The 15,628-nt window shown below is 38.9% G+C and overlaps 1 protein-coding gene and 1 long non-coding RNA gene across 5 annotated transcripts in view; both read left to right on the plus strand.

The window, feature by feature from the left end:
* The window catches only part of ELP3 (elongator acetyltransferase complex subunit 3), a 466,764-nt gene that overhangs the window by 424,735 nt on the left and 26,401 nt on the right, over positions 1-15,628 (plus strand). The gene's annotated exons all lie outside the window — the stretch shown is intronic.
* On the plus strand, positions 4,472-5,196 carry LOC115088172. Its single transcript, XR_003855715.1, has 3 exons — positions 4,472-4,519; positions 4,616-4,738; positions 4,818-5,196. It is a non-coding gene; the product is annotated as an uncharacterized LOC115088172 (long non-coding RNA).

The raw sequence follows: 15,628 nt of genomic DNA on the forward strand, positions 1-15,628 counted from the left end.
TATCTAAGGAACTGTCCCACAGGTATATTATTTTTCAACTGCAGCGGATGAAAGCTACGAGAATGCAAAAGTGTGTTTTTATCCGTGGGTTTTCTGTATACAGAAGTCATTATCTGAAAATCCTGTAGAAATACCTTCATATCTAAAAAAGAAACCACATGTTTATCCATAGTCACTGAAAATTTCAAATTTGGATCACCACAATTAATGTCATGAAAAAAATTTTTAAGGTCCTCAACTTCCCCTCTCCAAACCATAAAAACGTCATCTATATACCTTCCCCACCAAAGAACCTGTGTATACCAATTGGACGAATAAACTACTCGTTGTTCAAATGCTGCCACATAAAGACATGCTAAAGTGGGCGCAATAGGTGAACCCATAGGGATTCCTTTGATTTGCAGAAAAAATCGAGATTTATATGAGAAATAACTATTGAATAATGTAATCTCTGCTATAGTCAACAAAAATTGTAATTTTTTCCCCGAAAAATCCATGGCCCCAAGTAGATCTTTAATAATATCAAGGGCAGCGGACTGTGGAACATTAGTATAAAGGGCAGTGATATCTGCTGTAACCAAAAGCCAATCTGATTCAACCTTGGGAAGTAACTTTAATTGGTTAAGAAAATGAATCGAATCCTTTATATACGAAGGAATAAGAAGTGCTCGAGGTTGTAAGATCTTATCTAGATATTTTGACAGTGGCTCAAAAATTGAACCTATCCCGGACACTATAGGTCGACCCGGCGGGGACTCAAGAGACTTATGAATTTTTGGCAAAATAAAAAAATGTGGAATACATGGACAAACCACTGTAAGATAATTAAACTCTTTGCTAGAAATAATCTTTTCCTTAAATGCTGTCTGTAAAATATTATTAATTCCGCGTGTGAATGTCACACGTGGGATCGGTATCTAAAGCTGTATAATATTCAGTATTTTCTAACTGTCTGAGCACCTCAATGTCATAATCCACTTCATCTAGCACCACAATTCCTCCTCCCTTGTCTGCTGAAACAATTCTAATGGAACTATCTTTCTGTAATTCTTTTAAGGCTAACCATTCATTCTTAGACAAATTATATTGTGGAATTTCCCTAGTTTTATCCAAATATTCCAAATCATTCAAAACCAAAGTTACAAAAGCTTGAATCAAAGTACTAGGAGGTGTTGGTGGCGACCACCCCGAAGGTTTAAACAAAACATTTCTATCAGGGGTGTAATCACTTGGTCCAAAAAACTCCCTAATATGGAGTCTACGAAAAAATTTTTGTAATTCGATACGAGTCTGAAAGGGATCATATCTAGCAAATGGCGCAAAAGAAAACCCTTTATCCAACACATTAATCATAGAGGCAGAAAGTTGTTTCGAAGATAAATTCACAACAGCCTCACAACCATTGTTGTGACATACAACAGTGTCTCTCACATATCCATCTAAATTTGCCCTCAACGACGTAGATTGTAATTCGTCTGCGTCCTTGTATTTTTTGGTGTACGAAACGTTTTTAAATTTTTGTTGCCTTGGGTCCGGGCACCTAAAAAAGACGATGAAGAATGTTCATCTCTATTCTCAGAACCAGAGTCCTTAAAATGAACATGCCGAGAATCTAATTTGTTCTTCACTATATTTTGGCCACTATCATCTCCTGAATCATCAGAAGATGAAAAGTCCCCCCGTTTCTTAAAGCCCTTCTTTCTATTCACATTCATCCACGGATAGACATAGCCACCCGTGTAATCCCTTTCATCGCGTCTAAACGGGGGGACTTTTCATCTTCTGATGATTCAGGAGATGATAGTGGCCAAAATATAGTGAAGAACAAATTAGATTCTCGGCATGTTCATTTTAAGGACTCTGGTTCTGAGAATAGAGATGAACATTCTTCATCGTCTTTTTTAGGTGCCCGGACCCAAGGCAACAAAAATTTAAAAACGTTTCGTACACCAAAAAATACAAGGACGCAGACGAATTACAATCTACGTCGTTGAGGGCAAATTTAGATGGATATGTGAGAGACACTGTTGTATGTCACAACAATGGTTGTGAGGCTGTTGTGAATTTATCTTCGAAACAACTTTCTGCCTCTATGATTAATGTGTTGGATAAAGGGTTTTCTTTTGCGCCATTTGCTAGATATGATCCCTTTCAGACTCGTATCGAATTACAAAAATTTTTTCGTAGACTCCATATTAGGGAGTTTTTTGGACCAAGTGATTACACCCCTGATAGAAATGTTTTGTTTAAACCTTCGGGGTGGTCGCCACCAACACCTCCTAGTACTTTGATTCAAGCTTTTGTAACTTTGGTTTTGAATGATTTGGAATATTTGGATAAAACTAGGGAAATTCCACAATATAATTTGTCTAAGAATGAATGGTTAGCCTTAAAAGAATTACAGAAAGATAGTTCCATTAGAATTGTTTCAGCAGACAAGGGAGGAGGAATTGTGGTGCTAGATGAAGTGGATTATGACATTGAGGTGCTCAGACAGTTAGAAAATACTGAATATTATACAGCTTTAGATACCGATCCCACGTGTGACATTCACACGCGGATTAATAATATTTTACAGACAGCATTTAAGGAAAAGATTATTTCTAGCAAAGAGTTTAATTATCTTACAGTGGTTTGTCCATGTATTCCACATTTTTTTATTTTGCCAAAAATTCATAAGTCTCTTGAGTCCCCGCCGGGTCGACCTATAGTGTCCGGGATAGGTTCAATTTTTGAGCCACTGTCAAAATATCTAGATAAGATCTTACAACCTCGAGCACTTCTTATTCCTTCGTATATAAAGGATTCGATTCATTTTCTTAACCAATTAAAGTTACTTCCCAAGGTTGAATCAGATTGGCTTTTGGTTACAGCAGATATCACTGCCCTTTATACTAATGTTCCACAGTCCGCTGCCCTTGATATTATTAAAGATCTACTTGGGGCCATGGATTTTTCGGGGAAAAAAATTACAATTTTTGTTGACTATAGCAGAGATTACATTATTCAATAGTTATTTCTCATATAAATCTCGATTTTTTCTGCAAATCAAAGGAATCCCTATGGGTTCACCTATTGCGCCCACTTTAGCATGTCTTTATGTGGCAGCATTTGAACAACGAGTAGTTTATTCGTCCAATTGGTATACACAGGTTCTTTGGTGGGGAAGGTATATAGATGACGTTTTTATGGTTTGGAGAGGGGAAGTTGAGGACCTTAAAAATTTTTTTCATGACATTAATTGTGGTGATCCAAATTTGAAATTTTCAGTGACTATGGATAAACATGTGGTTTCTTTTTTAGATATGAAGGTATTTCTACAGGATTTTCAGATAATGACTTCTGTATACAGAAAACCCACGGATAAAAACACACTTTTGCATTCTCGTAGCTTTCATCCGCTGCAGTTGAAAAATAATATACCTGTGGGACAGTTCCTTAGATACAGACGCCTATGTACCTCCACTAATGAATTTAAAATACAATCTGAAAAATTGAAGACCAGATTTAAGAACCGTGGTTATTCAAACTCTGTTTTAAAAAAAGCATACAAACGTGCTCTGTTTTCTAACAGGGAGAATTTGTTGATCAATTCGCAGAAGGAGCCTCTTTCCCGATTAGTTTGTACTATTCCTTATTCAACTAAGGCTGCCCAGATTAGAGACATTGTTAAAAAATATTGGCATGTATTATCTCCATTAAATATTTTTGTTGAGGAACCTATTTTTTCTTTGAAAAAACGGAAAAACTTATATGATAATTTAAAGCTTGGTGGGAGTTTGGAGAGTGGAGTGGTTTCTGAATGGGGTCAATTTGCCTGTGGATCTTGTTCTGTTTGTGAACATGTGTTACCTTTGAAAGTGTTTCATCATCCGAATTTGTGTCAGCCTTATGTGATTCCAGAAAGGTTTACTTGTACTTCTAATGGCGTGATTTATGCAATCATCTGTCCATGTCAGCTCATTTATATTGGGCAAACTACCAGAGCTATTAAATTACGTATTGGGGAACATAGAAGCAGGATTAGGTTAGGTGTTGAGAATGCTCCATTAGTCAAACACTGGAGTGATAATAGTCATTCGATAGAAGAATTAAAATTCTTTATTATTAAAAAGATTAAATTGCAGTTTGGGGGTGATTTATCAGCTATTCTAAGACGGGTTGAACAACGTTATATTTTCAATTGGGGCACTGTGAGTCCACATGGACTCAATGGTCCAATTGAGTGGGGAGCTTTCATTAAATAATTGAAGGGTTGGAAGTTATTCTGGTTTTGTTGAAGTTTATTGTCGATCTTATTCAAGGGCTTTGGTGCAGATTTGTTGCCATAAGTTGATTGTGTGGTTTTCGCTGGTGTTTGTAGCATTGGAATAGGGTTGATGAGTGAGTGAATTCATTTAAGTTCCTTAATTGGTAATCGCGGTGGTTGAGGACTATATATAGAGTAGGCAGAGTATTGGGTGTGCAGTATGGAGATCCTTGCAGAAAGGAAGTGATGATGTCACTTCCACTTTTGAAGGTACGTGGTGGTAGCGTTTGCTCAGGTCGTATGCTGTCTTCCATTTCTTATATTTCTAAAGTTTTGATGATTGGAAATAACGTTTTTGGTTTGCAGTTTTGTGACCAGCTTGAAGAAATGATATGAAGTTTTGATGAAGTTAAAGTGAATTAAAGAATTTTGAAGAAATTCGTGTTTTGGATAAACGATTTTTGTGTGTCCCGTGGTTGGATTCACATGGTAAGGATTTATAGTTTAAACAATATGGGGTTATTTGTTTTATGTGGAGGTGGTAAATGGTTATGTCTGATTGTTGCAGAGATATTAGACGTTTCCCCTGAAGAAGCCTGCTTGTCAGGTGAAACGGAGATCTTCGTCGGGATCAGTATCGGGAGTGGTGACGGGCAGTATTTGAGTGAATTTCATTATGGCAGTGATCATTGAAGAAGAACTGTGAAGCTCAAATATTATGAGAATTTAATGGAAACAATCTGTGAAGTTGAAAGCTACGAGAACTGGCACTCTGAAGCACTTTAATACAATTTATTTGGAGGTTATAATGTTTATGATGATATCATATTTATAAATATTTCTCTGCCTATATGACGTTCATGTTTGTGATGTTTTTAAATATGTGACTGTATATGTGGGTTTATATCAAGTGGTGTCTCTCTTAAATAAATGTGTGTTTTAAATGACGTTTGTTATATGATATAAGGTTCTCCTTATTTGGGTAATTGTGTATATTGGGGAACCAATTTTTGATTATTCTCCCTCAGTTATTGTATGCCTCAGGGGACCTGCAAGAGGAACAGGAAGCATTTCTGAAAATGCCACCCTGGAGGTTCTGGATTTCAGCTTCCTACCTAAAATCCTAAATTTAACTTCCAGAACCTCTCTCCCACATTTTCCTATGTCGTTGGTGCCCACATGTACCACAACAGCTGGCTCCTCCCCAGCACTGTCTATAATCTTATCTAGATGACACGTGAGGTCTGCCACCTTCGCACCAGGCAGGCAAGTTACCAGGCTTCCTCACATCCACCAGCCACCCTACTATCTATGTTTCTAATAATTGAATCACCAACTATGATGGCCGCCCTAACCCTTCCCTCCTGGGCAGTAGCCCTGGGAGACTTGTCCTCAGTGCAAGAGGACAGTATATCACCTGGAGAGCAGGTCCTTCATGCCAGTCATTCTCCTCCTCGGCAGACCTCCTCGGTACATACTTTTGATCTCTTTTTCCTCTCCTGGAAGTCTCTTTTCTTTCACCTTCTCTCCAAGTTACAGATATCCTCACCACTGACAAGCATCCCATTGTACCAGGTTTACTTTTATGCAAGTTTGTAGCAAGGGGGCTGAACTATGATGAGAAGACGACTGTGCGCTCAGATCAGTCTGTACACACTATTTCACTCAACAGACCCTTTGAGTGCATAGAAGCTATGATTTTGGGGTTAGTGTGCCCATTCTAATAGCATGCTCATGCTGCTGTGGTCTTTTACTTATTATGTACATGCAATTTTCAGACAGCCTATTCGCTAATGCCTTTTGAAAATTGCACTCTAAATTTTTAGCAACTTAAATAAAAATGTTCTTAGTGCGGATTTTAAGAACATAAGAACATAAGAAAATGCCATACTGGGTCAGACCAAGGGTCCATCAAGCCCAGCATCCTGTTTCCAACAGTGGCCAATCCAGGCCATAAGAACCTGGCAAGTACCCAAAAACTAAGTCTATTCCATGTAACCATTGCTAAAGGCAGTGGCTATTCTCTAAGTGAACTTAATAGCAGGTAATGGACTTCTCCTCCAAGAACTTATCCAATCCTTTTTTAAACACAGCTATACTAACTGCTCGAACCACATTCTCTGGCAACAAATTCCAGAGTTTAATTGTGCGTTGAGTGAAAAAGAACTTTCTCCGATTAGTTTTAAATGTGCCCCATGCTAACTTCATGGAGTGCCCCCTAGTCTTTCTACTATCCGAAAGAGTAAATAACTGATTCACATCTACCCGTTCTAGACCTCTCATGATTTTAAACACCTCTATCATATCCCCCCTCAGTCGTCTCTTCTCCAAGCTGAAAAGTCCTAACCTCTTTAGTCTTTCCTAATAGGGGAGTTCCATTCCCCTTATCATTTTGGTAGCCCTTCTCTGTACCTTCTCCATCGCAATTATATCTTTTTTGAGATGCGGCGACCAGAATTGTACACAGTATTCAAGGTGCGGTCTCACCATGGAGCGATACAGAGGCATTATGACATTTTCCGTTTTATTCATCATTCCTTTTCTAATAATTCCCAACATTCTGTTTGCTTTTTTGACTGCCGCAGCACACTGCACCGACGATTTCAATGTGTTATCCACTATGACACCTATATCTCTTTCTTGGGTTGTAGCACCTAATATGGAACCCAACATTGTGTAATTATAGCATGGGTTATTTTTCCCTATATGCATCACCTTGCACTTATCCACATTAAATTTCATCTGCCATTTGGATGCCCAATTTTCCAGTCTCACAAGGTCTTCCTGCAATTTATCACAATCTGCTTGTGATTTAACTACTCTGAACAATTTTGTGTCATCTGCAAATTTGATTATCTCACTCGTCGTATTTCTTTCCAGATCATTTATAAATATATTGAACAGTAAGGGTCCCAATACAGATCCCTGAGGCACTCCACTGTCCACTCCCTTCCACTGAGAAAATTGCCCATTCAATCCTACTCTCTGTTTCCTGTCTTTTAGCCAGTTTGCAATCCACGAAAGGACATCGCCACCTATCCCATGACTTTTTACTTTTCCTAGAAGCCTCTCATGAGGAACTTTGTCAAACGCCTTCTGAAAATCCAAGTATACTATATCTACCGGTTCACCTTTATCCACATGTTTATTAACTCCTTCAAAAAAGTGAAGCAGATTTGTGAGGCAAGACTTGCCCTGGGTAAAGCCATGCTGACTTTGTTCCATTAAACCATGTCTTTCTATATGTTCTGTGATTTTGATGTTTAGAACACTTTCCACTATTTTTCCTGGCACTGAAGTCAGGCTAACCGGTCTGTAGTTTCCCGGATCGCCCCTGGAGCCCTTTTTAAATATTGGGGTTACATTTGCTATCCTCCAGTCTTCAGGTACAATGGATGATTTTAATGATAAGTTACAAATTTTTACTAATAGGTCTGAAATTTCATTTTTTAGTTCCTTCAGAACTTTGGGGTGTATACCATCCGGTCCAGGTGATTTACTACTCTTCAGTTTGTCAATCAGGCCTACCACATCTTCTAGATTCACCGTGATTTGATTCAGTCCATCTGAATCATTACCCATGAAAACCTTCTCCATTACGGGTACCTCCCCAACATCCTCTTCAGTAAACACCGAAGCAAAGAAATCATTTAATCTTTCCGCGATGGCCTTATCTTCTCTAAGTGCCCCTTTAACCCCTCGATCATCTAACGGTCCAACTGACTCCCTCACAGGTTTTCTGCTTCGGATATATTTAAAAAAGTTTTTACTGTGAGCTTTTGCCTCTACAGCCAACTTCTTTTCAAATTCTCTCTTAGCCTGTCTTATCAATGTCTTACATTTAACTTGCCAATGTTTATGCTTTATCCTATTTTCTTCTGTTGGATCCTTCTTCCAATTTTTGAATGAAGACCTTTTGGCTAAAATAGCTTCTTTCACCTCCCCTTTTAACCATGCCGGTAATCGTTTTGCCTTCTTTCCACCTTTCTTAATGTGTGGAATACATCTGGACTGTGCTTCTAGAATGGTATTTTTTAACAATGACCACGCCTCTTGGACATTTTTTACTTTTGTAGCTGCTCCTTTCAGTTTTTTTCTAACAATTTTTCTCATTTTATCAAAGTTTCCCTTTTGAAAGTTTAGCACGAGAGCCTTGGATTTGCACACTGTTCCTCTTCCAGTCATTAAATCAAATTTGATCATATTATGATCACTATTGCCAAGCGGCCCCACCACCGTTACCTCTCTCACCAAGTCCTGTGCTCCACTGAGAATTAGATCTAAAATTGCTCCCCCTCTCGTCGGTTCCTGAACCAATTGCTCCATAAAGCTATCATTTATTCCATCCAGGAACGTTATCTCTCTAGTGTGACCCGATGATACATTTACCCAGTCTATATTGGGGTAATTGAAGTCTCCCATTATTACTGCACTACCAATTTGGTTAGCTTCCCTAATTTCTCTTAGCATTTCACTGTCCATCTCACCATCTTGACCAGGTGGACGGTAGTATACCCCTATCACTGTAGTCTTCCCTGACACACAAGGGATTTCTACCCATAAAGATTCAATTTTGTATTTAGTCTCATGCAGGATGTTTATCCTGTTGGACTCTATGCCATCCCGGACATAAAGCGCCACACCTCCTCCCGACTGCTCCTCTCTGTCATTGCGATATAATTTGTACCCCGGTATATCACTGTCCCATTGGTTATCCTCTTTCCACCATGTCTCTGAGATGCCAATTAAGTCTATGTCATCATTTACTGCTATACATTCTAATTCTCCCATCTTACTTCTTAGACTTCTGGCATTAGCATACAAACATTTCAAAGTTTGTTTTTTGTTTGTATTTTTATTCTGCTTTTTAATTGATAGGGATAAGTTAGAATTTTTTAGCTCAGGTGAGTTTTTAGTTACAGGCACTTGGACTACTTTTCTAATTATTGGAACCTCACTGTCGGGATGCCCTAATTCTAATGCATCATTAGTATCCTTTAAAGATACCTCTCTCCGAACCATGCGCTGCTGAGCGACTGTCGGCTTTCCCCTTTGTTCTAGTTTAAAAGCTGCTCTATCTCCTTTTTAAAGGTTAGCGCCAGCAGTCTGGTTCCACCCTGGTTAAGGTGGAGCCCATCCCTTCGGAAGAGACTCCCCCTTCCCCAAAAGGTTCCCCAGTTCCTAACAAAACTGAATCCCTCTTCCTTGCACCATCGTCTCATCCACGCATTGAGACTTTTGAAAATTGCACTCTAAATTTTTAACAACTTACATAAAAATGTTCTTAGTGTGGATTTTAGAGCCTAGGCCCCTTGTGGGTAGAGATTGGATTGAATAAAAGTAGTTTTATGTAAATATTTTTACTGGTAAATGGAATTGCATTAGCCTGGTTTAAAGTTCAGGAAGTTAATTAGTTCTTTGTTACCAGCTGCCAGAAATGAAGTTTCAGTTTTCAGTCATGGCTGCTCTAGTTGACACAGCTGCAGTAGGATAGAGTTGTATAGTCATTAATGAAATATTGCTTTCTCACTAGAAGATCAATGAGATGTAATCTCACCATCTGGATATTGACAGTGATTATGAACATATTTAGATAGAAAGTGAAGTAATATAATGAATACATTCACTGTGCAGTACTGACAAATCAAACAGGAACAAATATTGACTGGCAGATAATTGGGTCATAAATTCAATCATTAGTTTTTACCTCATCAAATTTAAAACAAAAATTACCATTGATCAGAATTCTAGTGCTTATCCCTTGTGTCTGTTGTATTTGAGATGTAGATTGAAAAAAAATTTTTATATTCTGAGGCTACCCATATCAAATATATGTCGGAGAAAATCCCCTTTCTTAGATGTTTGTGTTCTCTGATGATATACATCTTTATGTGATACTGAAACTATTCATTGTTAAAAATTGGTAAGCATACTGTTGAAGCATGGAATGAAAAAAAGGTTCATCGTATTCCTGCACTGGGTAGTGTTTAATGGCAATTTTGAACCATTTGGTGAGACAATTCGTAATCTGGGTTTTGTGGTGACTCGACCTTGATTTATATACCTCCCATAAATGGAGTTTTATGATCTGGTTTTTATAAATTTTGATTGTTGCATAATCTGAGATATATTTGATGTTGATGTTTGACTTGTTTAATCATAACACTTCCTTGCTAAGCTTACTGTTCCTATGTATCCCCTCCCCTATACCTGTTCATTGTAATTTCCACCTGCTGTTATGCTGTAAACCGATATGATGTCACTACGAATATCGGTATAGAAAAGTTTATAAATAAATATTTTTATCCCTGGATGGTTTTAGAACAGTTGTACAAGTTTATCTTTTATCTTCAATAGATTAATGCAACATCTTTCTTATAAGATTACCCAAGTGTCAATTGCATGCAATTCAATTGTTGCAAAATGCTACAGTTTGATTAGTGTTGTGGGGCAGATTGAGGGATCATGTAACCCCACTGTGATTCAGTTACACTGGTTACCAAGGGAACAGAGGATAAAATTAAAAATCTTAGTTTTGGTTTTTAAGTCAATTAGGGAAGCTGGTCCAACCTATTTATCCAGTTTACTGGAGCTATATGAGCCTAGGCATATTTCGCATTCTCAAAATGTTTCATCATCTCATTATGTGGAAACTCGTGGCTAGGCATTTTCTATCATAGGCCCTCAATTATGGAATGCATTGCCTCGTCATTTAAGATTGATTCAAGAAGTTGCTACAATTAAAAACATATTTGTTTGCTGAAGCTTTTGCCACTTGATAGTTTTATTTAGGGATTTCACCTGTTTTTTTAAGTATTTAAAAAAATATTTTAAATTTTGTTCATGTATGTGTGTCATGACTAGGGGTCTGGCTAGGATTGATGAACCCTCACAGGGGCAGCATAGAACATCTAGGCAGGGCAGAGCAATGTCTTATGCCTGGACCAGCCACCTCCCTTGCAGGTTGAGTCCTTGCGTTCTGGTGGCCAGTAGGACTTAGCTGGAACAGGGCAAAGCTGGGAGCTGGAATATGGCACAGGCCGGGAGCTGGATATCGGCACTTTACAAAACAAGGCCTGTGCTGAAAACAGGGACTGGATTGGACCAGACCAGAGAAGGCAAGAAAGAATAGACAAGGACTGGACAAGAACAGGACTAGAACAAGCAATAATAAACAAGAAGGCCCAAACAGAGCACAAGGCTGACTAGGTGAACCTAGAAGGTCTGAAAGTCACAAGGCAGGACAGGGAGGCCCAGGAGACTGGAAAGGCACAGAACAAGGCAGGAAGGCCTAAATTTATGTACCTCAAGGAGTGGAGGAGTAGTCTAGTGGTTAGAGCAGCAGGCTATGAATTGAGGAGATCAGGGTCTAAGTCCCACTGTCACTTTACCCTCCCATTGCCTCAGGTACAAACTTGTAGGGTCATGCATCAAAATGCATTATGGCGTTAACACCATAACGCATGTGATAATAGGACTAGTGCACAGCGTGAATGGAAATTTTGGAAGGAGTGGGATTAGGAAGGAGTTTGGGTGGGATTTATGAAATTGAGGAGCATAATGCATGCTATTGCACGGTCTTAACGCCAGAAATAACTACACCTTTTTTCCTGGCATTAAGCTGTGTGATATGATGAAATGGCTGTAATGCAATTCACGATAAATTTTTTTGAATTTTTATTTTATTTTTTTAACGTGTTTTGTATACTGACATTCGGTTTCACCATCAGAAATTGCATTTCGAGGGGAGGGTTACATCTACCTAATTTAACGTGGTACTATTATGCTGCTCAGTTGCGTGCTCTAGTGGCTTTACATAGCACCAGAGATATCCCTCAATGGGTGAAATTCGAACAGGGGCTATTGGGATCTTTTCCTATCACGGCACTCCAATTGCTGCATCGTGGGATAAATTTGGTTATTATCCATTTGCTCTACGTACCACGCTGGGGATATGGCACCGTTGGAAGGGTGAATTGGTGGGACCTGAAACTCACTCATTATTAACACACTTATTTACAAATACAGCAGTCCCCAGTCTAGAAAGTCCTGCAGGACTTGGCGGGTGGCGGAGGACCGGGGTATTACGCTTGGGGACAGATGCTACAGCAGGGTAAGGTGCTCACCAGAACGCAGCTTAGTGATTTATATCCAGGATGCACTATAGACTTTCTATTGCATGCCAGAATCGCATCCTTTATAATAACTGGCCTAAGGAGAGGTACTTTCAGATTTAAAAATACTCTCTTTGAGACTTTATGCCAACATGCCTCATGTATTAAGGGAATTATATCAAAAATATATACTATGTTTAATAGTAAATCAGCGGTGGTACATAAATATAGGGTGCTATGGGATTTGGATTTCCCGGGTTGCCTGGAAGATAGCGACTGGGACACTATTTTCATTATGGCTGGCAAGTGCTCCATATCAGCTGGTTTACAAGAAAATTGCTATAAAATGTTATATAGATGGCATTACATGCCTCTTGCTTTACATAGATTTTACCCCCATGTTTCAGATTGTTGTTGGAGAGGTTGTGGGGCTCAGGGCACTTATCTGCACATCTGGTGGCTATGCCCCCGCATACAGAGTTATTGGCAGGGGGTGATTAAGTGGATTTCACAGGTTTTGAGTAAGCCTTGTGAGGCCCGACCATGGCATGTATTATTAGGAGCGCCTATGAAAGAATATAATACACCCACAGAGAAGTTAATTTTGCAAATATTTATTGCAGCATGAACAGAGTTGGCTATAAAATGGAAGCAAGTAACGATACCTACACTTTCCGCAGTGCAAAGTCGCCTGTTCTTATCATATCAATTAGGCAGACTTACCTCTGTACATCGTAATCATATATCTTCCTTTCAGGCCATCTGGGGGCCATACCAAAAATGGATAGCTGAAAATACTACTCTTTCAAGTATATTGATTTGACGCCCATACACTAATCCACCAAACAGTAGTGCCACTTACCGTTTTCTCTGTAACTTCTCCTCATAGCTTAAGATAGTTGAACACCAGTGTGGGATAGGGGAGGGGGGTGGGTAAGGGAGGGTTGACAAGGTATAGGTTTGCATGTTGTTTGTTCTTCATGAAACTGTACCGAAGAATTTTTGAATGCAGTTTTTCTATACCAAGGTTATATATGCTAGTGTTAGCTGTCACTTGTGCTATATGATGGTTATAACCTGGTGTTTGCTTGTATATTACATATTGTTGTATGATGTGATTTGCAAATAATAAAAAAAGATTATATATAAAAAAAAAAAAGAAATTGCATTTCGGCCAATTCTGGGCTTATAAGGGAGAGGGGAGGAGTGGAGTGGAGAGAGAGAGAAAGAGCCTCTGGGAAGGCCTTCACAGTATGCAACTATTTATATGCCTATAGGAGGGGCAGCTAATAGCTCGAGGTGAGGTATTGGTGGTGGTTTAGGGGCCAGGTTTTCATGCACTGTGAGATGTACGAACATCAAAGTACACAGCGGTGAAGATTTAACATCATTTGGAGTGAGGAAAGTCTCTCAAAGATGAAATTTTGTACTATGTTCTCGCCCTAGCTTGATTGTCCCCTGTTACAGGATGGATTAAATAGGGCTGGCTATGCCACCTCATGGGATCAATGAGGAGGTGGCTATAGCGGCTACGAGGAAGGCTCACTGATGACCTCTGCTGTTTCGGGGGCGAGCTGCATAGCAGGCAGAATTGTGACAATATATCATTGTTAATTGTGTTATTGATGATCTCTGTACACCACTTAGCTCAATTTTTTGTTATATGAGGTTTAAAAGTTTTAACAAATAAAGTAAATAAAGGTTCCCAGGACTAACCTAATGTAATGATAGTATTCTCCAGGCATTTGTCTAATGTAGACTTTAATATATGCGATATTCCAGAACCTGCCCTTCCTTTTCAAAATAATTATTACATTGAATATAATATGGTAATTGTTAATCTGCTTAAATTTTTTCAGATATTTCTTTGATCCAGTAGTGAATACATATTTGCTGTAGATTCACTGCTGCTTGTGTACTCACTACAGGAAGGTTGGAGAGTGAGTTTCTCTTTACCTCTCTGAAATTAATTACTCCAAAACTAGACTGTTTATTCCAGGAGTGACTAACCATCTATTATTTATTTATTTTATTAAAGGCTTTTATATACCGACTTTCATGATACAAATCAAATCAACTCGGTTTACATCGAACTAAGCAGTAACTATAACCAACCAATCAATAAAAGACATTTTAAAAGGAGCATAAAGTTACATTATAACAAGGATGCCTTAACTGGGAGTAGGAAAAAAAGCGTGGGAGAATGAAGATAAAGTACTATATACAATAGAGTATGGGAGGGAGGCAAGGAGCCGACCTCATGATAACTTATAAGCACTTTTTAGCGTTTGTTTATTTACATAGGTGATGGAACAGTTCTTAGTCAGGCTGTTGGGCTAGTGGCAGGGAAGGCTCGGCAGAACAGCCATGTCTTAAGTTTCTTTTTAAAAGTTAGTAGGCAAGTTTCCTGCCTGAGGTCAGGAGGCATGGTGTTCCAGATGGAGGGACCTGTGATAGAAAATGTCCTGACTCTGATGTATGAGTGGTGTACAATTTTGATAGGAGGAACATACAAGGATCCCTTGTATGCATCCCTTAAAGGTCTGGCCGTCGAGTGCAATTTGAGAGGGTGTAGCAGGTCAAGAGGGGTCTGATGGTGAATATTTTTGTGGATAATTGTGAGTGATTTATGGAGAATCCTGAAGTTTACTGGGAGCCAGTGAAGATCTTTTAGAATGGGAGAGATATGCGCTCTCCGATTGGTATTCGTCAAAATTCTCGCTGCTGCATTTTGGAGCAACTGGAGGGGTTTTATAGTGGAAGCTGGGAGACCCTGCAAGATGGAGCTGCAGAAGTCGATCTTGGAGAACAGAATGGCTTGGAGGACTGATCTGAAATCGTAATGGAATAAAAGCGGTTTGAGTTTTTTGAGAACTTGTAGCTTGTAGAAGCACTCCTTTGTAGTGTGTTTTATAAATTGCTTTAGGTTCAAGTGGCTATCAATTATGACTCCAAGATCTCTAGCATGGGATATTTGTAAGTTAGATTGCATTTGTTGATGGTGGGGACTGCCTTCTGGAGTGATTAGCAATAGTTCTGTCTTGGAAGTGTTGAGAACCAGGTTGAGGCTTGAAAGGTGATGGTTAATTGTTTGTAGGTGAGAGTTCCATAACTTGAATGTTGAGTCCAGTGAATTAGATATGGGTATTAAAATTTGAACATCGTCAGCGTATATATAGAACTTAAGTTTTAGATTAGAGAGTAAGTGGCACAAAGGCAGTATGTAGATGTTAAACAGGGTGGGCAATAAGGAAGAACCCTGGGG

The sequence above is a fragment of the Rhinatrema bivittatum genome, chromosome 3 (assembly GCF_901001135.1).
Source record: "Rhinatrema bivittatum chromosome 3, aRhiBiv1.1, whole genome shotgun sequence".
In the NCBI taxonomy this organism is placed as follows: Eukaryota; Metazoa; Chordata; class Amphibia; order Gymnophiona; family Rhinatrematidae; genus Rhinatrema; species Rhinatrema bivittatum.